Source organism: Trachinotus anak, unplaced genomic scaffold, assembly GCF_046630095.1.
Source record: "Trachinotus anak isolate AG129_WGS33_773 ecotype Australia unplaced genomic scaffold, CSIRO_AGI_Tana_v1 ptg000025l, whole genome shotgun sequence".
NCBI classification, from domain to species: Eukaryota; Metazoa; Chordata; class Actinopteri; order Carangiformes; family Carangidae; genus Trachinotus; species Trachinotus anak.
The window spans coordinates 5050672-5064489 of record NW_027273876.1 but is presented as its reverse complement, the minus strand read 5'-3'; the positions used below and the strand labels follow the sequence as shown (position 1 = coordinate 5064489).

The window sequence follows — 13818 nt, the reverse complement described above, 5'->3', positions numbered from 1 at the left end:
AAAAACATAAGTAGCTGAAAGTAGCTGAAATAAAAGCTGCCCTTTTTAACAAAGATCCAACAGCTATGCTTGAAGATAGTGGTTAAGTTAATACTGTACCCCTATAATGAATCCAGAATGGCATAAACAGCCTGTTGATCGGACTGCATTCATTAAAAGCAGAGAATTTGTGGAGGCATTTGAATAATTGTGGCAGAAAGCAGATGTGAGGAGTCCAGCTTTTGTGTTATGTGCACGACCAACATGCTTCAATCAATTCAACACTCTGCCTTAGAAAAAACATTAAATACTAAATGGATTATCATGCCACACCTGGCTCCACAACAGAGTGATGAAAACTGAAGTAGCTTTTGTTGGGAACAATGCCTCAGCTGCTCTATCCATCATAGTGCTGCACTGGAAGCCTGCATCTATCAGGAGTCATGCAGCTTCCTCACTTCTGGTAAATACTAATGACATTAAATCAGGTGTGCTGCACAGTTTGCATTAAACATCCAAAACCCCTCTTTATGCAAATTATTGCCAGCCCATTGTTGTGTATTGTGTAATTAAGAGTAAGGCTTGTTTGTTATCCCTGTAATACAGGGTTGAAGGAGCCATTTATAAGTTTTGCTATTTCTACACAGCCAGCGTTAGCATTAACAGATGTTTACCTACCAGTCTAGAAGAAACAAACAACTTCAAACTTCAAGTTCAACTTCAAAATTCATTTCTTTCCACATCAAGAGCTGTCTCCAGCAATGTCAGTGCTGACTCTTGTTTTACCTCTATTTCTATCATTTCTTTTCTTCGACTGAAGTTAACATGCTAACCAGCTAGCCCCAGCCTGACTGGCTCATCACTTTCCGATACCGAGTCACTGTAGTGTCCAGGCTACCCTGAAAAAGTAGCGCTGCTCAGAGTAGGTATTATAACCTCTTGTCTTGTGAATGCAACAACGGCTGAAGCTCTTATTCAGAGTGGTGAGCAAACAGCTTTTAATGCTAATGCTGGTGATGTATAGCAATAGCAAAACTTACAAATAGCTCCTCTGAATTTGGATACAGTTGTATGTTAAAGGGTTATGCGGATTAGCAGTTAGCTTATGACCCATTTTTAACACTGGCACAATAACATTTTAACATTTTCATAATAATTCAGTAACACAGTTGTGTGTGAAAGTTGTTTTAGTGGCCACCAAACAAGTATTTCTTTGTGTGACAGCTTAAACATGCCTAATATTATTAAACCCACAGTTACTAATTTAAACTAAACTAATAAAATTAAATTGTTAAATGTTATGGTGGTGAAAAACTTTGTTGAATTTCCAAGCAATAATGGGCAATCATAATTTCTAATATGTCCAATATGTATCTATCATTTACGAAAAAAATTACTCGTATGGGGGAAAAACATCATATTAAGATGTGTTTTATTGTAACACCCCTTGTAACATCAAACTGGAATGATGTGAGGATATTATAAATATTTGGTATTTAGGTCCTTCGACTGGAGAATCCTTGGAGTCGCTGATGACAACAATGACATTCGGTAAGAGACGAGACCAGCTGAGCATGACTTCAATCTAAATCTGTGCCAGTTTCTGTGTAAGTCACAGAGCCCAAATGATTCTGTCCAGTGGTCAAAGAAAAAAAAAAGGGGGAAATATCAGGGCACAGTGGACTACTTAGGAGAATCAACAAAATATCTCACTGTGCAAGAACTTGAAAAATAAAGACATAAAGTGATATTGTCCAGAGGCACATGAAGCCTTGCTGGACATGCAAGAGCATGTGTTTTTTTGACATGATTCTACTTCATGAACATATGTCAATGTTACCTGCTACTGTGAGTGATTTTGACACCCAATTTGCACTTTGCATTTAGACCTCAGCTCAACAGGGTAAGAATCCAAATACACACACATGCACACATAGACATACATCACACATATACACATATCCCAGCTGCATAAAAACAAAGCAACACGACACTTGTCAGGCTGGCCTTTTGCCAGCTTTGCCATCACGCAATGTCTGTAAATAACAGCTAATTTCATATCTGAGTACTATTAAATGGGATTTAAATCATAATCTGAAAGATTGCAGCAGTGACTTTTTGTTTTTAGGCAGCTATGCACATCTTTGCAATAACATTCAAACATGGATGTCACAATTCTGACATCGAGGTTTGTTTCTGTATTTTGTATTTGTTTTTGTTTTTTTCAGGTCAGGAGGGTAATATGTAAAATATTTAAAATAAAAATGTTATTAAACAAGACCTTTGATTGTAAGACATTGGCCTTGAACATAAAAGCTGCACATACAGCAAGCTCATAATAGAGATGAAAGTCAAAACTATCATTAAAATGTCTTCTCTAAAAGCCTCCACACCTTTACTCTCTTTAAAAGGAGGTGGCTCTTTCAAAAGACTTAAAGGTCACAGAGAATCTAAAGGAAATGGTTTGAATATGCTTGACACACACACACTCTCTCTCTCTCTCTCTCTCTCTCTCTCTTTCTCTTTCTCTCTCTATGTGTGTGGGGACCCAGCATTGACACAATTTATTCCCTTACTCTTAACCTAACCTGAACCATCACATCTGAATTTCCAACTCTAACCCTTACTCTATCCCTAAAACCAAGTCTTAACCCTCAAACAGCCATTTAAACTTGGAGGGAGATTTAAATGCGAGAACAGAGTGTGAGTCTGATGTAGTGGATCCTGTTGGCAACAGCCATATCTTTGGACAGTCCTTTCGATACCTCACCCCCACCACCACCACCCACAGACACAATCAAGGCCACATCATGAACAAAAACGGGAAAGAGCTAGTGCATCTCTGTCACTCCTTAGGTCTGTATATGCTTAATGGCAGGATGAAAGGGAACTCTCTGAGGAGGTACATATATTGTTCAGCTCTTGGCACTACAGAACTTGACTACACCATCACTGACATGGACCCCTCCCTCGTTTATGCATTCAATGTCAGACCAAAGACCCCACTATCAGATCACTGCCAAATGTTTATATAAAAACAACTCTACATAAAACAACCTTGAGCCCTGAGCCCTGCAAATTACATAAAATAAATAATCAATATAAATGGACACATGGTGGTGAAATTTTAGATTTAAAAGTATAATCACTGATCTAATTAATACATTCAACCAGATTATAAGACATAAGAAAAAACATAATTTTCAGAAATGTTATCAGAAACATTTGGAAAGATTATTTTGAAAAATTATATGACCAAATTTTAGCTAACTCAGTCATCAACAGAAACAATTCAAGAAAAAAAATGACAACCCAACAAAATTACAATGAAATTAGAAAAATCACTAGAAAAGCATAAAAGGGTTAAAAAACTAAATTTTGGCAAAGCAAATAATAAATAATAGCATCAAGACAGATGCTGAAACACAGCAGCCCTGAGCTGACACAGGCCCTGCTTCAGTTGTTCAGTCGGGGCGTTTTTCTGAGATCTGGCGCCAGGGGCTTATTTCCCCAGTACATAAGAGTGGAGATAAATTAGACCCTAACAATTACCGAGGCATTTATGTGAGCAGTAACCTGGGGAAGGATTTTTTGCAGCATTATCAATGCCTGGATGCTGGCCTTCCTTATGGAACACATTGCCCTGAGTAAAGGGCAAATTGGCTTTTCACCAAATCACCTCAGTGCTGACAATGTTATCACGCTTCACACTCTAATAAATCCTCATGTACACTAAAAAAAACAACTGTAAAATTAATGTTTTATTGATTTTATAAAGGTTTTTAATTCTATTTGCCAAGAGGGATTATATTATAAAAATCTCCAAATCGGTGTACGGGGTAAAGATTATGGCATAATTAAGACAATGAATGTCAGGAATAAATGTGGAGTAAAAATTGGCAACAAAATACAGATCTCCTCAGCAGGGGAGAGGTGTCTTTCCGGGCAACAGCTTGTCTCCAGTTTTATTTAACATCTACTGACCTGGCAGTAACATTGGAGCAACCAGGAACCTATGGCTTAACCCCCAACAATAATGAAGTTAAATACCTGCTCTATGCTGATGACACCCTATTTTATGATTACCAGGGGCTCAAAGGCCTGGGGTAACTTTAGTGTGGCAGTGAATGCACTGAAACATAAAGCATGCAGAGCAATTTATGCAATTAGAAATTGCACAATATAGTCATACCAATTATTAATTATTAGCATTACTTCACAAATTGAGCCCCCAAGAGTGGTAAATGGACTGCACTTATATAGCGCTTTGCTAGTCTTAGAGATAACTCAAAGCACTTTGCAATACTTCACCCTTTGACCCACACATCACACCAACACACTGAGCCATCAGAGACATTTGTAGTTCAGCACCTTGCCCAAGTACCCTTCGGTATGCAGACTGGAGAAGCCAGGAATCGAACCACCGACTTTCTGATTAGTAGACAACCTGCTCTACCTCTTTAGCCACAGCCTTCAAAGAAACATTGAGGTTTCAGGCACTACAAACCCAAGAACTTAACCCGACACAACTCATTCTGTCAACTGGTCCTGAGGGATTACTGATCAAAAAACACCCAATTCTGTTCAACCTCAGACCAGCACTGCACCAACCCATATCAGAGCAAACAAAATGATTCAATTAACAAAAGATCTGGACAAACAAACTTAATCTGTATCTGGCTCTAAATCATCAATTTAAATTGGCACAGTATCCCTTTACTGTCAGAGAGAGATCCTGACCAGATGCAGGCCAGGCCAACCGTTGAGAAAGGACATCACAAGAAGTCCTGGCTACCAACAGAAAAAAAAAAGCGGCGGATGAGAGGAGATGCACTCCCTCTTAAAATGTGACAAATATAATATTATCAGGGTGAAATATTTACAGTAGTTTGATTTGTTAATCCTAAACTTCACAGAGCGAGATAACAGTGACAAACAAGTGATTCAATGATGAGAGGAGTGGAAGCAGCAAACTTAGCAGCACAATGTGACTGCATGTCACAAACTGAGAAACACATAATTAAAACTGAATGTTTCACTGAATGTGAAAAATAATTATCTTGACATAGCTTATTATACATGTGGAACACACACACATGCACATGTTTACTGTTTTTTTTCTTGTTCTTGTTCTTTTATGTTTATTTATTTGTAATTTATTTGTTTATTTAATGAATTATACTCTTTATTCTCTATTCTTTTTTCCTCATTATTGAATTGTATTATCCTTGACACTTTTTCCAATATTGTTCACCTGACACTCATGCTAGTAAAGCATACTGAATTGAAATTAAAATTGAATTGAGAGAGAAAGGTCTTATCTACCCTTTCCTCTCCACAATAGATCCCTAGACTATTGTCTCTTCATGGCACTGAGCAATGGAGGAAGAATGGAAACTTGTGCTTTGTTCCAGTTCTGTGCAACATACTACACTAATACAGTAATGCTGGTAATACTCATCATCACCTCAGCTTCCCTGCCCATTTGCACACCTGTTCCTCATTTTGTCTGTACCTGCCTACCTGCCTGTCCATCCATTTGTAGCCTTGTCCTGATTTTATCTATTAAAGTTCCTTCACTTCACCTGCCTGCCGATGTGCCTGTGCTTGACTCCAACTCCACCATCACCAGCTTTCAAACTGCAAAGAGCATCTCTGTGCCATATCATCTGATGTGGGAGATCACATGTTGTTGCTGTTTATATTGGCTGCTTCCAACATAGCACGTGATGTCATCATCACTGCGAGATTACAAACTCAACACATAAATGTCACAGGAAGCTAACAAGACTGCAGGATTGTTTTGAGGCCATACAGTGGAATATACTGTGTTAGCCCCATGGAGACGACATCAACTCCATGACAGACTGCATAATGGAGAACATAAACGTCCCCACCAGGACAGCGTGATGTCTCCCACTGGATCACCAGTGACCTGAAGGATTTGCTTAACAGGAAGGAGAGAGGGATCAGGGACAGGAGCGTGGACATATTATAATAAATCCATACAAGTGCATCCCAGCCGGGTTCATCACTTTTGTGTGTCTCTTGGAAACACTTCAGTTTTGTTGTGAGTGTTTGCATCACGTGTTGTCCAGATGTTTTCTGACTTAGTTTTTTGTCCATTTCAATGTGTTTTCTTAAGTTGCAGAGCGTTGAGGGCAGACTGCTCCCTTGGACATCTTTTTTTATTTATGTATTTATTATTTATAATAAATGTATCAGATTATTCTTATCTTCCAAGGTTTGTGCAGCTCTGTATACATATAGCCACCACCTTGCACTAATTTACAGTATATTATACTGTAGTGTAGTGTACAATAGTATATTATATGAGCACCATTGTACAATGTATATTCACACAGTTTAGCTGTCACTAGTCTGTCTCCTCTTTTTCTATTATTTATATTCATATATTTTTTCATGTTTTTCTTTTCACACTCACACTCACACACACACACACACACTACAATTTCAAAATATTAGGGAAGGAGATTGAGAAGAGAAAGAAAATGTCAAAAATACATAATTTGGAGCACAATGACAAACCTGTTTTTCGTATGTTTAATATCACAGTGCATGAAATAAGTATCAGTTATGGAGTATGAATGATGTCCTCCATTAGTCATGTGAGGGCTTTTTAATAAAGGCTGCTGGGAGATTTTTTTTGCCGTGCATATTAAGGCTGCGCTGGTGGTCGCTCAGGATCACTTTGTAAAGCAATATTTCAGCGAACAGCTTGCATGGAGCCTTGCTTTTGTTGGCAATTATTTGCCTATTAATTTTTAACCTCAACCCAACAGCTCAATAAATAAACAAATGCATTTAATGAAACAAATTGGTTTCATACCGGAATAATTGTTAATAAATCATTCAAAGCATGTGTATAGATTATACATGCTTCACCCCTGATTTCCATTAAAAAGGCAGGGCTGAATTTTTAACAATTGCTCAGGGACCTAAAAGGCATTTTCTAATCAATATGTAGGACTGGATTGTTTGGGTCCTTGAGGGAAACAGAAACTTTGCACATACAATTGAGATAAACAAATCATTCCTGGCCTAAGAAAGTTCAACACAGAGAAAATAATATCCTGTATCTGAGGTGTTAGGCTCCCTTGCCAGTGCCTTCGAGTTAGTCGGTTGAAGCTGAGCGCAATGAAACATGGATTATTTGATATTCAAGTGGTGAAGGTGGAAATGATTAAATTAGTTCTGATTATGAAGGTCAGAGTATAAACCCTCAAGAACCATCCCTTCAGTCTCTGAGTCACTGAAATGACTGTAGCGAAGCCACGACCAGTGGAGATGACTGCAGTGTGCTTATTATGATAACACATGGTGAGATGCACTTTCATCATAGGGATGTTATTTGGCCTTTGAAACACACATCATTATGACAGTCTCTGGGGCTTCAAGCACAGCAGTCATTTGCTATCAATTACCAAGCCACTTCTATTGTTGGTGATGAGGCTTGCTTCCACATCCTTCCAAAGCCTCTTAAGCTTCGACACTAATCAGGTTGTAGCTCCGCAGTGATGGGCACTTGTCATTAGCTGTCATGATTGAATACAGATGGGTTCTCAGCTGTAGTCTGTCATGCCTGTGACAGCACCTCTGACGTGCTCGATGATGGAGGGTCTCAGTGAGGTGTCACCATGTCCCTCTCAAGTGCCCCAAAAGATAACTCACACTCACCACCTCTGCTGCACATGACACATTATGGTCTGTGATGAGGCTCTTGGTTATCACTGTGCTGTGGGAATCGCATGTTCCTGTAAATGTGTTTTGGAGTTTTCAGAAGTCTGGGCAAAGAGATATTTTTACAGGAAAGTCACAGACAGCTTCATAAACAAATAAATATATTTATGTGGGTGTGTGGATCCAAATTTCTCTTGTCAGGAGCCATATTTGATGGAGTGACACTGTCACACTGAAGGCACTTTAAAGCTCTAACTTTTATAAATTCAAACTTAAAATATAAAATCACATAAAAACATAACGTTCTGTGATAAAGACTTTTTACCTCCTCAGCCTGTACTTTCCCTCAGGCTATATAGATTGAAGCAGAGAGACCCCACCTCCCTCCTCCTAAACGCATGTCCTTGCGTCTTTGGTGACATATGTCCACAACAAGCAAGTCTGTGATGAGCCTCTGTTGCCTCCGGCCAACCGTAGAACACAACATAGCGCTGCTCTATTTGAAAGGATGAGATGGCAGAGGATGTCTCAGAGGAAATTTCGTTCTCCTCTGAAATAACGCACAGCAAAATGCAGGACACACAGCCTGCCGGTCCCACCAGGCTGCTGAGGGAATACATCAGTGTGGTGCGGCAGTGTCTTGCGCATCGCTCATGTTTTGTAAGAAAGTCAGAGACTCTCTTGGGATACTGTACCTGGAGGTGGCTGCTTTGTCAAGCCCCAGTTAAACGCCACATATGGGCAGGGGGTTAACAGCCTTCATGTTTTCCACTAGGTCACAGGGTGACATCCCTCAACAGATGGCATTGAGCCCATGTCGAGCAGGCTATGTGACACAGCGCATGAGGAAAACTAACAAGCATTGTAGCCTTGAGGGAGGATGGGTAAGACACACGACAAAAACAGTTTAGCTAAATGCCAGGATGTGGTCCACAGCACGCCATGTGATGATCAAGCTTTATTTCAAGTGGCAACCCCCTGCCCACCACTCCCTTGATTAATGAGGGCAGAGCAGATGCTATGGATATGGAGCAGAGGGAGTAAAGCAGGGAATGGCGCTCTTATCAGCGCCCCACATGGCGACAGCCTTCATTTCCTCACCTTTGCATCAGACCTGTCTGGCTGTGTCCGTGCATGTCCGCACGGCTGTGTACACTGTGTGCATGAGCTTCCACGTGCTTGTTTGTCAGTGAGTCCGCTGTCCCTCTCTGCATTTTCTTATGAGTGAATATGTGAGAGTGTGTGCGTGCGTGCGTGCGTACGAGCGAGCGAGCGAGCGAGAGAGAGACTCTGCCAGCTGGGGTTGCGCAAGAGCGACCTTTGGGCAATTTAATCAGAAAATATGGTGATAAAACAACACTTTGAACAAATAGATGCTAACACATGATATATTTATATAGCTAACATTTTTTACCATACACATATTATTGAAAATATTGTTCTAAATTAGCTGTTATTAAGATAAAAGTTATTAAGTCCCCTGACAGTCTTTATGATTCTTTATGCCATTTTGTGTAATATTATTGTCATGTTTTTGGAAAATTTTTAACCTTATGAAAAAATGTTGAAACACTTAAAAATGACAAAATGAAGAGATGATGTCACGTGACCCATGCATTCATTTTGATTTTCACTTAAAGTTATAATATGTAACCTTTCCATTTTAAAATGTCTAAAAATGACTAGACATATGTTATACTTGATCTGTTTCATTTGGCATTGTGGTTGCATGCCAGAAGAAACTGACTTTTTTTTTTTTTTTTTGGTTTCATATTTTAACCAGATGGAGGATTTTAGTCATTTGATGTCTGGATCTGAAGTTAACAGAGAAAAAAGCCAAACAAATGTTGGGAAGCTGAGCTCCCAGAACCTGTGAGACATCCTTTGTCTACTGAACTGCATCAGTGAAACACTTATAGTTGATATAAAACTGCCTTTTACTTTTTATACCCTGGTCCATTTGTTATGGACAGAAGGACATCTCTGTGCATAATTCAGCTGCTGGTAAAAACCTCCTGTAGGTCTGGATCATAAGTTACCAGAGAAACATTTTAAACAAAGGTTAGCTGCAGTCTTGGCTCCCAGCCCCTCCCTGACATCCTGTGTCCGCTGCATAGTATCAGCAAAACACTGACTCTTAATGTGAAACTGCTTTATTCAGTGTTTTCACTGGTTATAATCACTTGTCTGTTTGTTGTGGAGAGGAGGAGACCTCTGTGGATAATTCATCTTCGGCTAAAAACCTCATGAACGACTGACACTGAAGGAATCCAAGTTGCAAGAAGCTGATGGCAATATAATGAAGAGACCCCTAGTGGCAAAGGTTACATACTGTGCATTTAAGATGTTCCTGCAACCAACCAGCACCTGCTAATATTGGCTGTATATGGGAGTTTTCTTTATTAGCTATTATTAACTTGAATTATTCTACTTTTTACATGTTATAAAGATGTTGGATCATAAAGCATGCCTGGTTAATCACTATAACATAGAGAGAAATGTTCACTGACCATCCCAGTTACATGTTAATGATTGTGAAGTTATAATTTGTCTTTCTTTTTTCTATTTGGTCATTTTCAGCTAAAGCAGGTGTGACCCGACGACCTGACAATTTTTCAACTGCAGACCATGGAAATCGCTTCCAATCATGCAAATGTGCCATGTGTTTTACTGCACTCCATTATATAGACGGGATGTGAGGATGATTTATTAACAAATCATTTGCAGTTTCTTAGCAAATTGAGAAAATCCAAACACCACCACATTCTCTGGAATCAAGTGTCTGTTTCTTTATGCACACATGCATATAGTGCACATATACTAGAGAATTCTTTGTGCAAAAAACGAAGTGGGTTGATCTTGCAGTGTTCCAAGTATAACTAATAAAAATAAAGAAATGAGGATACATTTCTGAGGTGTGGGTTGTGTTTGCAGTTCATGATGACAGGAGTGCATTTGACTGACGTGCTGCTGAAGCATTTCCCCGTCGTGTCACTGAGCTGTAAATCACTCAGAATTATTGTTGTTGAGGGCTCACACCTCTTATTGCCACTTCTTGCCCCGGGCTACTCCTTGCTTTTATTTTATGTATTTTTTATCACCAGGCATAAATTAGTTCCTACTTAAATAGGAAGACAGGCTCGGCCCTGCAAAGCTAAGATGAGTGTCCTCCTAACCACTTGCTCAGATTTAGAACTCCTTGTAGAGCAAGGGCATCTGAAATGGGGGAGTCATATATTAATGATCCCTGCTGGAAGCAAAGCAGCCCTAACACTGCAGGACAGAAAATAGACTCGCTGGCACATTATGAAGGCAGGAAACAAGTATTTTGTACCTGTTTCCAATTATAGACGTGCATTTTTTTTTCTTTCCAGTGGATTATTTATGATGAAGCTTAATTTACATGCTGTGCATTTGGATGGGGAATGCCTATAAATACCTCAGCGGCCTCAGTGAATGAAGCAGTAAAACAACCAGCAATGTCAATACAGTAGGAAAGTGCATGCTGGTCCGCAACCAGCCTGTGTGGGGTGCACATGGAGACTTGACTGCGTCCTTTCTCTGAGTTGATCCTATTTTCATGTGTGGAGGTATAGTCTTGCTGGCTGCTTGGAAAGGTCAGGTCTAAATTGGGAGCAGGGAACAGATCTTTCAAGGTTTAAGTATCAAATCTCAAAAGTCACTTTACGTAGAGGAGAGTGCCAGAGGTAGGGAGAAGATTTTCTCTCTTTTAGATTTGTCTCACTTGTGGGTTGTTCTTGGTATTACATCACATGTGTAGTTTGTCATTAATCTTACTCTTTTCCAGTGATGGTATTCTCTCGTCCTCCTCGCCACACTATGAAAAACTAATGACCCCTTCCACTGCCACGGCGGAGAGACTGGGTCCTGTTGTTGAAGACAAATATAGCTCACATCTCCACTGTTTTCCTCTCAAGTATAGACATTAGATTTCTCCCTGTCTTTTCTCGTTGCCGCCTCTCTCGGTAATTGTTTTACTGCAAGAATGAATCCCTAATATGTCCTTTTACCTCGGTTGTGCACTGATGTACTAATCTGCTGATATAATTAACATATCTGGGTGACTCATCGTTTGCATGAAAACAATCTTTTCACAGAAATGTATTTAATGTATTCTCATGTGGACAAAAGCCCCTGGGATGCAATGCAGAGAGGTGAGGGCGCTTATTCATTTATCTTCTATTTATGTTCCTGGGTTTAATTGAATTTTCTGCTATAGTTGCTATCCATGGATATAAATCATGCCTCTCAATCGGTCAAGATAGCCAAAAGACATCTCGTGCCACAGATGTACGAGAAGGGCAGGCAGGGGGCAAGACGAGGCCAAGATTTATGTGTGCAAGGAAAAACATGACCCTGGGTCTCTGCTGGCTGTCAGCAGAGCATCTATTCCATTACCTTGAGGATTCATTCATAAGCACTATATTTCAGTTGGGGGGGTCCTTGAACAAATTCAGGACAGACTCAAAAACCGAAATTATTCTAATGCACTCCAGGATCCTATTCATGAAATGTAGCAATTGAAAGTTGTTTTCAGCGCCACAACACAATGGAATTGTTTATAGGGTCCTTCAAAAGCCGTGTTTTTGTCGAACAGGATGTCCGTGGGTCTTTTGACAACAGTGTTAGTGAGCAACTGTATGTTAAACAAGTGTCCCAGAAAAGAACATTATCCGTTCTCATGAATGGCTTTTGACATCGCTCACATTGTTCATTAAAAACATTGTGTTACATGTCCATTTTAGAAATTCAGCTTATCATTCAGCATAATATTAAGTACATTTAAGTGGCTAAATCATGATTTTTTTCTTTTTATTCCTTTGTTGAAATGTGGGGCAGAGACAGGATCTGTAGACCTCCAGATACAATGCCATGACGTAAACATATTTCATTCCTTATACTGTGGCCATTCAGCCATTCACTGTTGAACCAAAACTGAATAACTAGTTTATTATGCGAGTCATTTTTGAGGACTTATTCCTGATGATTTACATCTCCTCTCTCAGGCTTCTCTCTGTAGCTCTAGTAACAACAGATCTGTGAGCCAATCAGAAGAGAGCCTCAGAGCTAACTGTTTTCTGAGTGATTGAATAAAAATTTACCAGGTTTCAGGGAAACATTCAGCGAGACCAAATCCTGCAAGGTTGGATAGTGGGTCCAGATGGGCGTGGCTTGGGGCATGGCTGAGAGCAGTGACTGCTTTGTTGTGACATCACAAAGTTATATAAGTCCTAACAGCTTGTTTTAAGGCTCAGTTTTTGAATACAGGCTGTGTGTGTTTCTCTGTGGACTCAGCACTTTGATAGTTTCACAGTATTTATTGAATCTAGTTTTATAATCAAAAAAGACATGGACATCTACCTTTATACAATATGGGACCTTTAAATGCATTAGCTGACTGAGGGCACAGCACAAAGAATCTCATGCAAATTCAATATAACTCCACTTCACCATTACCAGCCTCTTCCATACACACCCCCTTCCATCCACCATCAATGTGCGCCAGGCATCCAATCCGCTCTCAGTGTTCTCCAATAAAATTCCCTCTGACAAACATGATGGAGAGCCACTCTGCTTCGGAGCAGGATACTCAGAAAACGACTTGAGGATAAAATATCGCCATCCTGGCAGCTGACTTGCCAATCCAAATTAAAAAAAGTTAGAGTGGCCAGGTTTATGCTGCACCCATCACTACTGCTATATTTCACGCTTTTACACCTGCTACACAACTCACATGCTTGCACACTTACCCATCTACCCTTTCTCCCTCTCTAGTAAGGACTGCGAAGCCCAATAACCTAATAAGTTGATCTGGTATGAGGCCTTTCATCTCTGGATATTGATGCTTCTTCCCAGCATTAAAACTGTAGAGATCCTCCAGTATGTAGACATCACTGGCCTATAAATATCAGATGAATATTGGATATTGACCCAAAGCACGCTTTTCTGACTAGGGGGCCTAACTCTCTGTATGGATCCCCTGAACATAAAATACAATATCCTACATATTTTATGTCTAGTATTTGTTTTTCTCCAAGTTTTTAATTTTTGCAAAGCATTGTTTAACTTGAGTCGCTTCAAACTAGAAGAGCTTGCTACCTGGCTGTAGACACTGGC

The 13818-nt window shown here is 39.8% G+C and overlaps 1 protein-coding gene across 11 annotated transcripts in view; it reads left to right on the top strand.

Annotated features, from left to right (window-relative positions):
- Positions 1–13818, top strand: part of rpl38 (ribosomal protein L38) — a 374880-nt gene that overhangs the window by 255791 nt on the left and 105271 nt on the right. The window lies entirely within an intron of this gene.